At 39.9% G+C, this 16,460-nt stretch overlaps 2 long non-coding RNA genes across 3 annotated transcripts; one reads left to right on the top strand and one right to left on the bottom strand.

The window, feature by feature from the left end:
* Window positions 1-1,317: 1,317 nt before the first annotated feature.
* Window positions 1,318-5,832, bottom strand: LOC111243555 (uncharacterized). Of its 2 annotated transcripts, none has more exons than XR_015318411.1 (2): window positions 5,691-5,832; window positions 1,318-4,995 (listed from the first exon to the last, which is right to left on the bottom strand). It is a non-coding gene; the product is annotated as an uncharacterized LOC111243555 (long non-coding RNA). The 2 variants fall into 2 exon arrangements; XR_015318412.1 differs by lacking the exon at window positions 5,691-5,832 and adding an exon at window positions 5,498-5,678.
* On the top strand, window positions 4,522-7,831 carry LOC147758642 (uncharacterized). Its single transcript, XR_015318410.1, has 3 exons — window positions 4,522-4,606; window positions 5,335-5,386; window positions 5,678-7,831. It is a non-coding gene; the product is annotated as an uncharacterized LOC147758642 (long non-coding RNA).
* Window positions 7,832-16,460: the final 8,629 nt, after the last annotated feature.

Below are 16,460 nucleotides of genomic sequence, written 5' to 3'. Positions count from 1 at the left end.
CAGTCACTGTGCTTCAGATTATAAGAAAGATAAGGTTTACTGGGAACAAATCAGCAATTTTTCGGGGGTTGCAAATATATATAGGCTGGGATCGAATCGATCGATTTCTAAATGCCCCAGCCCATTAGTCCACACCTTATGCACTTAGCTCCTCTTGTACCAGCGGAGCTGCGAGAGCCACCGTCTAAAATAGTGTTTCAAACACAAGCTGTAAAGGCTCAGCATAAGGACTAAACCAAACTCAGCTCGTCTAGATGTAATAACATTCGCTGGTAATATTCAGTCACCCTGTACAACACCTCGTTTAGCTATTTGAAGCGATGGCCTAACTATTTCCTATAATATTAAACATAAATAGATACTATTAAAATGTGGCCTTCTGTTACTCCTATGGCCGTTACAGCTAAGCCTGGCATAGTATCGACTACGCCAACTGCCGTCTATTCACCTATCTAGCATATTTGTGTTGGAAAAGGAGCCAAGCCCAGTTATAACTTTCAGGTAATTACGCGTTTGACCGATCGTGTGGCGTCGCGTCGTTCTTATATTATGTTACTTATATATGCATAAAATTCAAGCTGTGACCTTATTGGTTACCACCGCTGTCGTGGCAGTTCTGCGTAGGGAACGGGAACGATTGTTATAATTTATCCTAGACTATCAACATTACTTGTTTTGTTATTACTAGAAAATAATTGATGCTGTTAATATGTATATTCCCGCAGCGCCGCTACTCGTTTTTGGGAACCAGCTAAGAATCGTAGAGGTTCAACTCAATTGTGTCCTCTTTATATGGAAAGATTTACTAGACAGGTGGCAATATGTAGTTATTTGTAGCAAACGCACCTACCCTCGTTGTTCTGATCGTACCCATTTAGGTGGATTCAAGAAATCAGTGGTAGTCATCAATACAATATTGAAACACCCTACATCAAGAAACTTGCAACTTCTACAGTTAAAAATTACTTAATAGATGTAATCGTAGTGATGATGCTTGACAAAAGAAGCAGATTTGATATCGATCGTCCCAACGCCTTAAGAAAGACATGCATGAGCTTAATAATAATCTTCGTGGGTAGGTTTCCATTGGTGTCTTCAAATGCCATACGTGGCTCTTACCGCAGGCGATATGTGATGGCCTATATATATATATATATATATATATATATATATATATATATATATATATATAGATACGTACGTGTCTATTTGTGGTAGAATCAGAGAGAGAGATAGAGAGAGAGAGAGAGGGAGGGGGGGAGAGAAAGTTCAACTGAACACAATCTATAGGCAATCTAATATTTAAAATCAAGTACCTTGTACCAAGCACACGAAATTTATTAGAACGATAGTGAAAAGTCATATTTACCTATTTCGCTATTATCAAAGTGAAGAGTCATATACGCTATTATCATCCATTGGCTGAAGCTACCGTCGGTGCTATCTTATAGTGTCGGCAAATTTCCGCTCGACCTTTGAGATAAGCATATGAAAGTGCAAAATGATCGGCCTCATCGTTATCATACGTGCAGGTGTTCAGCTTCAGGCCTAGATGATGTCGTAGTAGACACAGAGTATGCAATCGTACATTTGTATGCTGCTCCATACCTTCAATATAGACTAATGGTTGTCAGGCATCGAAAATGTAAAGCTTCTGAAAACTTATTTCCATACAGGAAATGCAATTCGTGTTTTGTTGTAGACCCTGAAGCGTGTACACGATTTGTGCATAACATTGTTGACAGGTTTCCAAACAGGTTAAAAATATAATATAAAGTCCTATTTATGACTATCAATTTAGTAGGTCAATACATATCGGTACAGACGCAGACAAGCTATGAAAGCAAAAAGCATAGCCTCAAATACCATAAGGACTTCATACGCTGTGGAAAAGATTATCTCAATACTATATTTGTACAAGGAACCCGTTCTTTTCTCTCGGAACCACTCATCTCCACGATTTGGGCAAAAAAAATATATATATATATATATATATATATATATAACACCTGAGTATTCTATAACGAATCATACTTTGCCGTGCTCAGCGTGGTACTGTAGAAGTCATTGGTTGGCCTAGAATAGCATAAACAAAACGAAATAATTAATTAACAACATTTATAAATTGCACGTGATTAGGGCTATTTATCTAGTTGCCACGTGTACGCTTGCCAGGTTCACACAACAACAACAACTAGTCGAATAAATGAAAACAATTAATGGATAAATTGGCCTATGACAACTGTTCGATCTGGGAGCCTGTTGATTACTTAGCGACCCACTTAATAATGAAGCGCTTGCTTTAATGAAACGAAGAATATAAGCTTGTTGTAGTCTAAAAAATAAGGTTTACCTTAATAATCAGAAGAAACTATATACATACATGGCACATCTATTGGTCATAGTCCATTTGATGTCTTCAATTCGCCCCAACGTATGAATACACACACAAAATGGAGAGGTTCGACGCAAACTATGCAGTTGATAATTAAAATATTGTCTATTGATATTATACGCACTTGTTCATAACGGATGCCCTGTGATCTACCTTCAGGTTTATTTTAACATCCATGTCCGTCCCCCGTCGTAGCAAGTGCCATGTATCTACCTGTCAACAAACTATATAGATCATACACATATATGGACGGGGATATATTTGTGTCGTTTAGTAATGGAGTTGATATCTTCGAGTTGGGAAGACTTACTCACGTGCGCCATTACAATTACAAGCGTACAAAATAACAGAGGACAACAGAAATTTATGTCACTCGAGCATCCTTAACCTCTCTAGGTCGTCCTAGCGATCCTATTGCCAAATGCAAATGTACAAATACCAGTGACTAAGGGTAATCTATACCGCTGAATAAATTATATCTATATAACTTTAACTATAACTATAACTAACAGGCCTCTGATCATCCAGGTCGATCTATACCTACTCCATTATATGATCTCGACGGATATTAGATGACTGTAGAAGATATAGTGTATACGTTCGATTAGTTTTAAAATTCGCCTGAAATGCGCTTTGTCGTTTCCTACCAAAAAATTTAGTACCATCTCACGAGAGATTTAAAAAAATCACGAAAACAGTCTCATTATATGTCATTGTGCATGCAAGTAAGTGGCTGTCTCTTATATATACACACACATGTATATATTAATATTCAGAAAATACATCGATTATTCAGTGATCGCAAGGTGCCTTTTTTCGTTTGTTACAGCTGCGGCAACCGTAGCGTCACGTGCGAGAGCTGCTGCTGCTGCTGCTGCTGGGTGTTCATTGACTGCAAAAAACAGAGTCGAAAGCGGCATCCAAAACGACAGATGGCGCCGTTTGCTTACGTGTACCGCGACGCCAAGGCTCTCGGTCGAGGCCTATTCTACTCGTTACTCTAGATCTTTCCGCGCGAAGCATAAATTGATCCAAATGCGTATGATATCTGCTTAAGTATACCCACCTTCAGCTAGTGTACTTTGCACGAGCCATCAGTAAATGTTGGCGATCATTATTACACGACTCTATATTTTCAAATGAGCTAGGTAACCAAGCAACAAGCAAAAATCAACTGTTACTACCAGAAACACTGTTATTCTTTGTTGTTACGTAACCGTAACGATGTTTCCAAGGCACCGCCCACTTCGAAAATATAGCGCCGCCATAAGCGAATGTCCCACGACAATGTCTTCATCCCGAATACTAGTAATACGTTTACCTTCAGTGATCTCGATCGCATAGCGGCGTCAGCATAGGCACTATGGGTGTAACACTATAGATGCATATTATGATACATGCGCGAAAAGCTTCTCACTGTGTCTGAACTCGTGGCGTTTGGTGCGTCCGCTAACAACGATTAGATCTATTTGCGCTTCGATAACAAAGAATTATGCTGCACCAACCAGCCCAGTGGGTTATGACTGCTACTGTTCCAGTCGGTAATAATGTCCCTGTTTATGTTGCTGCTCTAGCGTATAGTCATCAAGTGGCAGCGACGATGGTACGTAAAAGCGACGAAAGTATTTAGACATAAATGATAGTCGTCCCTTTTATTTAACGGGCTGCGTACCTAGTGATTTCGAAACAAAAAAAAAGCAGCGCAAACGCTGAACGACGCTGCCGCTTTCCCGAGAACTCGATTGCTACCGATATTCGAAACGCCCCGCGCTGAAGACAGAGCGGAACACCCGAACGGGTTGTTTACTTGATCTAGTTGATTAATTGGCACAATCTTGCTTACGCAGGGCCGGCCGGATAAAAGTAGAGGAGATAAAGCGTAGCGAGGAAGAAACTAGTAACGGGTGCCAGGAACGACATGTGTAAGGGGATATCCTTAGAGTGTATCGAACTTATCGTGTATCGCCATAACTCGGCAAAGCAATAGCATGGCAAATGCGGTTTGTTTGACGGTAGCCGTTTACGTATATGATATAGTATGTAGGGCGACGATATTAACTAGTAGCAGCAGGGGCTGCGGACAAGAATTTCCCTTTCCGTCTTGACCACTCGTTGGCAAACAAGAAATGCTTTACGAAAACGAGACTACACGTGTGGATAAATACATCTTAGAGCACTCTGCTGTCTCCAGTAGAGTTGTTTCAGATGTGGGTAAGTTCCAGATTGATCTACATTTACCACATCACTCGAATGCTACGCGCGTTAACTTTGCCTTGAGCGTAACGGCAATATTCGCGCTAACTTATGTTTGTTCATTCCGAAGATAATTATCTGGCTGTTAGAACACCACAAATGCCGCCGCAATACACACAAGAACAATTGTTAGTACCGATGAATTCGATCAGCATCTTTGGCGATCCTTCTCTACGCTCGTATGTTTTGTGAAGTTAAAAGGGTTTCCCAGAAAAGGTTTTTCGCAAAGAAACAGTAGACGAGAGATGCACGGAGATGGGTCGCATAGGGATCACCCAGACGATTGTCCTGTTACGGGCCGATGACAAAATCAACGTATCTGGCAGATTTTGGGTCGTTCATAAGTGCTGTAATGTACAATGAAGTCATGATAACCGAACTGACTACAGGAAATTGTAACACAATACAAAACAAAGGGAACAATTATGTTTCTTTTTTCCTGTTGAAATAGTTAATTTAGCTATCGCATACATGTGCAGTTGATATATACGTGGTCAGGGGGATCTTAACATTCATGTCTATGACTTTTACGCTTGCACTCATCTGAAGGCAAAATTGAAGCCCTTAATAACAGACGCTTACAAACCGCTCATGCTACTAATCAAAAAACATGGAGCAATTTCTTTATGTAAAAAGTTGTACGTACTAGTTGTAGCCTAAACAATGAAATTTCTTTAATTTAATAGATAAAGAGCCTGCCGGTCATCCTCTCCTCGTATCGAACCTTCATCTGGACGAGTAAGATTTTTTTTCATTCCTAGAGCAAATTTCTATCCGAATCGTCATAACTATAACTGTGCAACAGCTATATAATAATTAAACAATGTAATTACAGAACTACTGATGAACCTTTAAGCAAAATAGCCGTCCAGAACAAAGGCGTACTGCGCCGAGCGGTAGAAGTCTTTGAGACGAGACTAATGCACGAACGAGAACAGCACGTAAAAATACTAATATCAGCCTCGTGTCGCTGACAAATTTTTCGCTCCGTTAAGTGTAGTCTTTGTTGATTCTGGCATCTATTCACAGGGACGATTCGTACCGATTGAAGACGTTAATGCCGTCACGAATAAGACAGTGTTATTTGCGCGCTGCGCATGAGTTGCTACCCCGCGCGCTTCGAGGGGTGCGTCCGATAACAAACAACCATCACTGAAAAGATCGCTCGGGACAATCTAGCGTTCATCAATTTAATTTGTCACAGTGTATTAATTGTGTGATTGGGTTGCCTAAGCGTTATGTGTAGCCTACTATGGTCCCGTTTATGGACTACCATCGCAACTATTGTTTTCGCTGCTCTTAAAAGCCGTCTGCTCTGTTTGGCGCGGTCTTTTTGCTTTCCTCTCTTTGGCTACGGATAGACTAATGTCAAAGTCTTTGTTTTAAATAGCACGTACTGGCTTTGCTCTCATCTGCTAGATCGCGATTACAGTTTGTGTTTCATTAATGCTGATTTTTAAACATCTACACTAGACATCATCATTTGTTTCCGATAAAAAACAAATAGCCAATTAATACGAAATTGTTCCAAAACCTTTAGTGTATTTCCATCGGAGGAGTACATGTTCATGCCGTCAGATTTGCAAATCTCGCTGAATATGGCGCGCGCTTTTTTGAACTTCTTGTCGATGATTTATTAATAATGATGTTATCGGAACCCCGCAGGAGAAAAGGAGACTTGCTTCGTACTGATGTACCATACTATATCTATCTGCGCACGACGGTAGGTCGTCGAACACTTGCACACGGCAGCTGTTTGAAAGATGGCAACTTTCAACGGCATTGGCAGAAAACCGGATTTGCAAACTGTCATCCGTGAAGTTGACAGAGCGGGAGATTTTGAGTGCGCACCCCTTGCGGTGATCAAAATCAAACGAGTGGCCAGCCGGTAGCTAGAATAGAAAGTGATGTTGAGCGTGTAGCAAAATTGAATTTTGTGCATTTTCGCCGAGGTTTTCATTCTTCGGTCATACATTTGACTCGAAAGCTTCAAGGAAAGTTCTCACCTTCCAAGCTTCTAGGAAGACTTGGAAGGAGAAAAGTTTCACTTCACACACGTGTACATCCTTAGTGAATATCGCTGACGGATCATTGAAAATAAAATACGAACTATAAAGCTCTCGAAGACATTATCGAATAGTATAAATGATATATCATAGTATTGAAACTTTAAAAGTATAATAATTGGTTTACCATGTTATAAAGTTCGCTTTCTTTATAACTCTATATTCTAGATAAAGACTGTATTATAGTAATTAAAATATCTCTAAATGACCAGTGAGGTGTAGATACTACCCCCTTCGCCGCCGCTGATCTGAGCATGCTCAGATATAAATAGAATTGACTCATATAGTTGATACGGCTTTAGAGACACAAAATATGTGAATCGAACCCTAATGTACCCAAATGCTCTGGGTTCAACATCGCAGCTGCCTGAGCATTGCTTTTCCGTTTAGATCGTGTGTGGCGATCTCTTTCCTATCATAAACATTATAATTAAGATGTAATCAAGGTTTCAGTAACGCATCCACTAATTATGAGTTCGATGATGATCTTTGATTGACGTAGCTAACAACTTCGTAGCTAAAAAAGTAGGAATTGTTTCTGCTGCGATCTACTAACCACTGGAGAAAACGAAGCTTCTATGAAAGGACAGAGGTTTACAAATCAGTTGCGCATCTAACGTTCCAACCGATATTGTGACCTAAAATGGAGCTAAAATATTGGGTATTTTGGCAAGTAAGTTATGTAAAAGAAGGGACTGTTCATAGGGCCTACACCAGTGGGCATTCATTTTCAGCATTTGAGTCACAGCAAGGTTAAAATTTTTAAGGAGCAAGCAATAGAATCTGAGACAACTGCCTGTTATTCGCCTAGGCCTATCTGCCAAGGTGTTTCGTTATTTTCCTAGGATTTCAATCACCTATACGTATGCGTTCATGCCAATATGGTGCGCTTTGAAACTGAAATATTTAGTCTATAACGATACAGTTAACTGCTTCATTGTGTGAACCCGTCTGATTACTACTAATCATCTAATTACTTTGGCTCCTTCTTTGCAGAGTATCCTTTCCCTCGGAGCACAAAAAAAAACTACAAATGTGCGGAGTGAATCACAGGGTAATAAAAACCCATTGATGGGTCATAAGTGTATGTACTTGCTTGTCTAAAAGACTCTCCAAAGCGCATTAATCATAACTTAATTATGATGGAAAATAGGACTAGCATCTTCGATGGTTCGTCTTTTCTGTTTTTGTGCGTAATAGACAGTTTTACTAAATCGCAAGTGCGCTCGGGCGCGCATCTAGGCTACAAATAAAAACACGCATCATCGTAAGATTTAATGACAATTAACGAGCTCTAACGGATGCTTTTAAGAACGAATATTTCTGTAGATATATGTAAATACGTTTGAAGGGTAACTTAGTCGTCGAGCAAAGAATCACAAATTTACTAACCAGTAAATTATCAGGTAGGGCACAAGTGATTCCCTGCAGCAAGACGCAATACTCATTTTGGCTTGCGCTATTTGAAAAGTGTTGATTTCTCTATTACATACCGTATATTTCCATATATATATATATATATATATATGCATGTTTTCACAAAGCTACGCTCATAGCCAGCTTCCGAAGACAACAAGTCCTTGAATTGACGGTACTTGACGTCCAGCTCGCCAACAAGAGGACGCTGAGAAAGCGACGAGGCCCTGAATGATCTATATGGATCGAAGATGTTTATAAGAAATAATGCTAGCCTCTCGAACAGCATAATTGCTCGAATAGCTCGCATGGTTTGTGTAGCTTCAACGCCTAATTTCGAAAATTGGCATTTGATGTCACTCAAATTTTCGGTAAATTCTAGTTCCCTTTATGAAATTGAATGTCAATGAATTTTTTCCTATACAGCATCCCGTTACAAATATTGGTAAAGGCTAATAAAAATTATGAATTTATTTAACAGCTATAGGCTCTAATTGGGTTCTTCTTTGCCATTCATATCAGATTTGTTTATGACAGATACAATGTTATCTATTTACAGGTATCAATTTGCTTGTAACCAAAGTAAACGATGGCAACATTCGCTTCTCGCGTTTTCTAATTTTCTAAGAAACATGGATTGTCGGAATTCTCCAGTATTCTCTGATATATTCATTCATTAAACACAATTCAATTCGATCAGATCTGATATGAGTGTACACTTCTCAGGCTGGTTTGAAAGACTTCAGTGAATGGCATTTTGTTTCTTTGCCACGAGACAATGAAAGCTCCCGAAGAAGTACAGCAGGACGCGTCCGTTCGGCACGACACTGCCATTCCGTTTCACTAGGCTAGAGAGTGCAGTCATCCTACTGCTATTTTCTATACACAGGGTAGGTGATATGTAGAAAGAAAGGATTCATATTTTTTCAGTACACAGAGAACTCATTATGTACGTTACCTATCTGCTGAAGGATAGGGGTTCACTCGATGCGCGAGCGCATTCTGCTTTCTCGCCGCTTCAAGGTATTTTTGCGTGTTGTGCGTTGCAGTGCTTGATGTACTGCATACGGCGCCAGCTGTTCTTGCCATTACCGCCGCTGCTTTTAATATATGCACACGACATAGATCTATGGAATTGTCTGCACGCAAACTTGCAACATTTAGCTACCTGAGTTTCGGATGCGCAGCCCAGGACAACATTGCAATAATCATACTTTTGAAAAGATTCAATTGCGGGCATTAATTAAGCTGAAATTTCGCGCATACGTTTTAAATGAGTTCTGCGGCTACCTATCGCTACCGTCAAACGTAGCGAGCGCTTTTTATTCGTTACCCAGCTTTCAGCAGCTTTCTGTCGCGATGTTCCTCAGTTGTGTTTGTACCGTTACTACGCGTTGTGTCATTAACGTAATTACTACCGCAGTTATTTTAATAATTGTCCATTTATTCTGCCTTCGAGGTAGTGGTAGAAGCCGAAAAGCAAGTGGTGGCAATTCTATGAAACAGATACAAACTAAATTTTCATTTTGGATACTGCTTATTACCACACAGTCTTCTTTTCCCTCTAATTTTTTTCCATTTCCAAATAGAATACATTTAATACACACGTATATAGGCGGATCCATCCACGAAATTATATTATGCATTACTGTATTGACCTATGGGTACGCGTCTATCTTCAACATAAAAGGAGTCGAAGCGCTTCGTCACTTCAAAGGATGATTGGATATCATTATGCCGAGCATCATTTCTCTATGTCGTGCTGTGCGGAAACTTGTCCATACAGGTGAAAATCAAAGGTCGACACCCAGAAACTCCGACGTCGTGCTCCATCCAGGATCACATAGAGGCTGCAATTATGGTGATATAATAATAAGGCTCGTTTAATCAACATTCAATATATGTGTGTTTATTAGGTGCACTATGATAAAGATGAATTGCCATCATGCAAAATTGGGCCTGCACGTCAACGTATATACCAAGTAAGTGGGCGTACGTGAATGTAACGCGCTCAAATCTGCGATGTTAACCCCACAATCATTGTCGACAACAGCTTCCTTACCTTATCAACAGTAAATCTTACAGGTATCTGTATATATGTTTGTATCTGTATGTACCGTTACATATCTGAAACAGTTAACATATGCATGATTGGTAAATCAGTATGTGGAAAAAGGAGTTGTGCATAAGCTTGCCATCGACCTGCTTCGCATAGGTATTCATACAGTTGTAATACCATGATGCATGTGCACATGTGCACGTTTGCCTGTGAAAACCTTGAACTCGTCCAACGAAAAAATCCTGGCGTCTCGTTTATTTATTCTGTTAGAAAGAAAAGACATCAGATTGCCTGGCTTTTCTTCGGGTTCTTATTTTGTCTCAATCTCCAGTGGTGGTTCACGTCCGAAAGTTTGGCTGTGGCTAGCGATGCGTTCATAAGGGCAGCAACTCTGTAGCGGGACAGCCATATTACCATTAGTTTCTGGTGTCAGTCTGGTGTAGTCGTATGGTCTTGTCGCGACGCATTGCGGAGCCCAGCTCAGGAGTTAAGTCGTCGCATACGAGTGACCTACACCGCTTCCCTTTGCCGCCACTGTCGCCGCGTCGTCGTTCCCATCCCGTGACGCGCTCCCCTCCAACATTGCACATATGCAATTTTTCTGACACGGAAAGAGATGGAGGGGCGCTCTTTTCTAGTTCCATTTTGCAGTTCGCGCATGAGTAAAACATTTTTTGAAATACGGACCTACATAGTAAGAAACCGGCAGACGGGCAAGCCTGACCGACGCAAAGCATGGTCAGGGACGCCAGCTGTTGCGAGTGTACCAGCTACTAGTTCTAGTCGTCATAGGAAAATTCATACAGAGGAAAATTGTGGTTTCGAGTGTGAGTGATAAACGGAAGAGTTCTCTGCGATGTGATTGGAGCTGACAGAATAATGCGTCAGGTACAATCACGCGACAGAATCTGGGTTATGTCAAGAGTTCGCAAATGCACGGCTGTAATAGGAGCAGCAGACATGCTGATTGAGCACTAACAAGGCCCTGCCCGACCGATCCTTGTTTATTCCACCGACTACTCGTGCACTCTAACGTAGTGTCGGAAATAGTAAGCTTCTCAGAACATGAGCTGAAATAGGCCGCATAAGGGATTGATGCTGTTGTTGCTACTGGAGGACCGCACGTTTGTTGACAGTGGTTCGTGCCTCCATCCAAGCATTTACGCGGATGAATAGATGTCGAAGAAATGGATGAATTATATAGCCGCAAAGGAATCCACATAGAGCGAGCGAAAATTGTGATCTATTATATGATACTAACTGCATTGGGTGTATAGGTTCATAAGTTTCTAACCTACTGTTGTTTTCAGCACAATGTACTTACAGTACCATTGTTTACTAGTTTCCCTGTTCTAAGGAAACACCATTAACGTGCACTACCGTACGTGTTAGGCGGTAGCGTCTAGGAAGACGTGAGCCCTTTAAAATAATCCACTCATGACACGCAGTCATCTATTCACATGAAAGTACTTGCACTGACAATCAAGACATTCGGTGCTATAGGTTCGAATTCGGACGTAGACACTGTTTTATGGTTAAGAGCCAGATGTCTGATACAATGCCTTGCGGCATAGCCGGACATAAAACTCGAAAAACCAAAACAATGTCGCACGTTTATACTCTACATCTTAACGGAGACTAACATTTGGATAAACTTTTTATATACGCCAAAAAGAAAGATGAAAAATACTGCTTTCATGAGCGTATTTTATCAATATAGCTGTCATATACTTCGATCTTTGCTTTGATTCGAAAGTTAAACTATTTGCAAGTTACTGGGGCAATTTTTATTTTGTGGTAATCGGATAAAAGTTCTAAAACTACAGAAGATACACAAAGGGTAATAGGAGGAGTCTGTCTGGACTATTTCAAATTCTTCAATAGCCTCAAGAAGACTTGCGAAACCGAAGATTATCGATTTGACTAACCGAGAACTTTTATAACCTTGGTAGCGAGGATTTACCCGAAGCGCAGGCACGGGCCAATGGCCAACCTCCACTCATATCACCAACAGGAGACCTCTAGTATTATTATTATTATTATGCTGATTTAGCGGTATTGTTTTAAAAAGAATTGGTCTTTCTCAAGAAGCAGACGTGGTGGATAAACATGTACCGGTTATGACAAACAATTCCAATTCGTTTCTAAAATCCTGTGTATAAATGATTCAAAGTATTATATATCATTGACGCTCTATTATATTATAATAGCACTCGTTTTACAGCGTTGGTTGCAATATGTGCGATATGAATTGTACCCTCATGATTTTCATGAAGATTAGGCTGAAATGTTCTACGTTCATCCTATTGAACAAAAAAAAAGTTTCGGAAGGAAATATACATATATATGATGGACGAGTGTTTGGAATATTTTGTGTTCATCTCTGGAAAACTATTGAAACCGGAGTAATGTGACAGGAAAACCGTGGAAGGCTGCTTTTTTCTTCATTGCTTATGCTAAAAGAACTGCTGTGGTTGCAAGTACTGTTAATATTTAACTTCTCTGAATCAGCAAACAGCCTTGTACTGTTAAAAGAGAAAATCACAACGAGCAAGGGCTTGTTTTGAATATAGACAAAGCGATATATACAACCGGTCTGGGATTAGTAATACCGCAGTAATGATGATGAAAACAATTTTGTTTTTATTCTAATACGGGACAAACCATCAAGAAATCAGACATTCTTTCCGTTCTTGACTGCGTATGTAAGGCATGTGTAGCGCAAAATGCTGAGTTCCTGCCGTAGCTTAATGGATAAGCTATTTGTTTGCTAATCTTAGATGATGTTGAGGCCTAAATTCGAAAGACACACCTCGTTTTGTGCTGAAAGCAAGACTCTTGTAACATGCCCAACGACGATGGCGGACGTGAAATCTGAAAGAACATACAGGATATTGAAGATAACCTAAATTTGCTGAGTAAATTAGTACACTACCGAATTGTTGCATTTTCAAGATTATTATTATTATTATAGAGTTACAAATCTTCCTAAGTCATTCAACAACTATATATTATACTACAATTATTATAAACGAAAGGATTTGGGTCATAAATATTGTGTGAACTGCATTTGCCCTTATAGTTTGGAGTGAGTGGAACGTTCTGAACGTTTTTTAGTCGTATATCATACGTATTTTACTAAAGGAGATATTTACATGATTTATCATATGCAACAGTGAACCTAGTTGGGTACGTCTTTCTACAAAGTATGTGCATATACACGAGTAGCATCGTACAACATCGAGCGCAAGTCCATATTCTTCAATGCACCTTCTGTTCAGCGAACGAGAGGCGTCTCTGACCGTTAATGTCCGCTACAAAATGTCATTAATTATTTTAACGAAGTGGATTGGAAAACTAGTTGAAAGCGGATGAAAGGAAAAACAAGGTTTTAGTCTGATTATATAAGAATCTATCTCATTTTTATTTTTTTAGGACACAAGCTTGCCCTGGCTTATCTATCTGAGCTTTGCTGATCAAGCGCTTTGGCAATTGGGATACGGGTTCAATGAACGAGGCTTACGATTTGTACCGATGTAACCGATAGGTTAATTCCTCGCAGAAGTAACGTTCTTTTTGAAGAAACAGGTTGTTCCCAATAAGTTCTCACGGAAAAAATTACATATTCCTAGCGACAAAAACTGTATCGATTCAGTGTGCCTTAGCAAATATTGATGGTCACCGGGCAACTGGTAGTGTCACAAGGGACCTAACTTGTGTCCAGTCAAGTTAAAATAGCTTTACGTACCTCCAATGGCACCTCAGAGGACATAGGTACTATTCCATAGGAGACATTCTACTCAGCCGTATTTGTAATAACACAGATCGGATTATTCAGAAATTTGGGCGGTCGGTGCAGACAGTGGGATGGAAAGGCAAGGGAACGTGTTGGCGTGATTTTTAGATCCCTATTTTATAGCGCAGTCGTAACGACTCGATGAACAGAGGTTAGTATCAAACAGTCTGTCCTTTCTAACGACTTTCTCCAGTTCAGATCTGATTGTTTCAGAATAGGGAAAATATGATCCTAAATTAAGCTATATGTTATAACAGCGAGGTTGTGGTCACAGCTTAATGACTTTTTAATAAAATGCACAAAAAATCTGCGAGATTCGCCAAATCACAATAGCACTAATAATTTTTACCAGTATACAGCACGCGGCACATCATAAATAAAATTTCTCATAGTAAACTAAGCGTAACGTGTCTGTTTTGTAGGTGAGAAGGTGCGTTTACAGTTTGGCCTATTCTGGCAGTCAATCTTGCATACTCTCATCTATCCGACGCGGTAGAAGTTTCCACAGCATTTCCATACACCCGATGTTAAAGTAAGTAAAACTCTCATACGAGATCAGAGTAACGTGAACTTTTATTTTTAGAGCGCGGCCATCGACAACTGTCAATGAATCGAAATACTTAGATTATTATAATTACAATAATATTAATTATTATAGTTATTATGCCTACCCTATTATTTATCAACGATTTTATTCAAACGCGCTGTATAATATCTATATTTTTTTGCCTTTTAGCCGGTAGCAAAACAGTAGCATACGTAATTCATTCTACACGGCCATTTTACCCGGTAGGCGCAGTAATCCAGCTAAGGTAACATTGCATGTTTACATACTTCCAGACAAAAATTCACTCAATTGCTCAGTTAGTATATACTTCATTTCCAGGCGCAACATTGACTGCGTTTCCCCGATTACGAAACAAAAGAAGGAATAACTGATTGAAAGAACAGAAAATAGTTAAGAACTTCTTCGGATCGTTTGTTTTGCAAAATTGGATAGTTTAGTAAAAAATCTAAAATATTTGTTAACATAAATCGCTTTTTCTAACCTCTCCGTTATAGCACTTTCTTATTGAACGAAACTGAACGTTGATTCAGATACCTCAGGTGAGCAAGGTATGTGCCCTCTAAAGGCTGTTGCATGCATAGTTGACGGTAAGTGCGAAGTTGCGTCGGAAGATACAACGAAGGACCAGGCCGAAGTAGGTGATGGATTCGACTAGCTGAGTCGCTTTGCTCGAGACCGACGCCAGAACACGATAACTGTACAAATCTCGTATTCTTCTCTTTGCTCTGTTGCTATTGCCTGCTTACTATGCTTTGAAGCCGAAAAGAACAAACGTTGACTATCCATTGGACAGGTAGAGGACACAACCAACCCCTGAGTGGAGTTAATTTCTATTGAACCACAAGCAACTTTTGTTACTTAGTACAAACGCCATCGATCGGTGACGTTAGTCGTACTGTTGATAGAGACAATGCTTTTAGTAATACTGTTCCACCGCTGATCGTCTGGTGGTAATGCTTTTGCGCAATTTTTGCACAGCAATTATCTTCTAAATATCTTCGTTATTCGTTTAACAAAGCAGATTAGGCCGAAATAAAGGCATACAAGTACGCTAAACGTGTGCATGCGATCTTCAGTTTAACAATATGTTTTATACGCAATATAACTTGCCCTGCGAAGACAATCAATTTTGCCTTTTACTCAGTCAACCGATATCATATAATGCCACCTTTTCCGAGTCAACCGCACGCAGCTGTTAATACTGCGTGTCCAGCAGCGTTCACTAGGCTTACGCTATCGATAGTGTTATGTAGTGTTGGTGGGCGAACGAAAACGATACGTTGCTCTATATACGTACGCAGGGTTTCGCAAAAATATATAAAAGCGTCATTATTCTGACGCGGTTGCAGTGATTGGACTCTCAGTACGTGATGTGAATACATTATAGATTTTTAGATTGTGGTTTGATGAGCTCCTGTTCTAGTATAAGCGTCTACCGATGATACCATATCAAAAGGCATCTCGCTGTAGAAAATGAAAGACCAAATGCTCAGTACCTAAATAGTTTGCCATTTGTGTACATTTACATCTAAATGGTCTTTCACATTACTACTTCACTAACACATACGGGCGCCCGTTTCAGCCGGCTCAAGAAGGGAAAGCTACCTAAAGAAGTGGCATATACATAGTTGCTCCATTGTTTCAAGTTACCGGATTAATTAATGCAATAAGAGGAAACGGATCACGTAGTTGGTTAATTGAGGAATAGAATTTCGCTTGTGGGTCTTCAGAAGCTGTCTTCGCCGAGTCCCTTACACAACGTTTGATTGTACAGCATGGTAGAAGAATTTACAATCTGTTTAGTACAATGTTTTCTTTGGGTGCTTCTGGTGTACATATATACATGACATTCTGCTTGAGCAGGCACATCAAGTTTCAGTTCGAAAATAGGGTCGCTGGGTTCGAAT

Source organism: Varroa destructor, unplaced genomic scaffold (assembly GCF_002443255.2).
Source record: "Varroa destructor unplaced genomic scaffold, Vdes_3.0 BEIS01000001.1, whole genome shotgun sequence".
Taxonomy (NCBI): domain Eukaryota; kingdom Metazoa; phylum Arthropoda; class Arachnida; order Mesostigmata; family Varroidae; genus Varroa; species Varroa destructor.
This window is presented reverse-complemented; position numbering and strand designations above follow the sequence as displayed.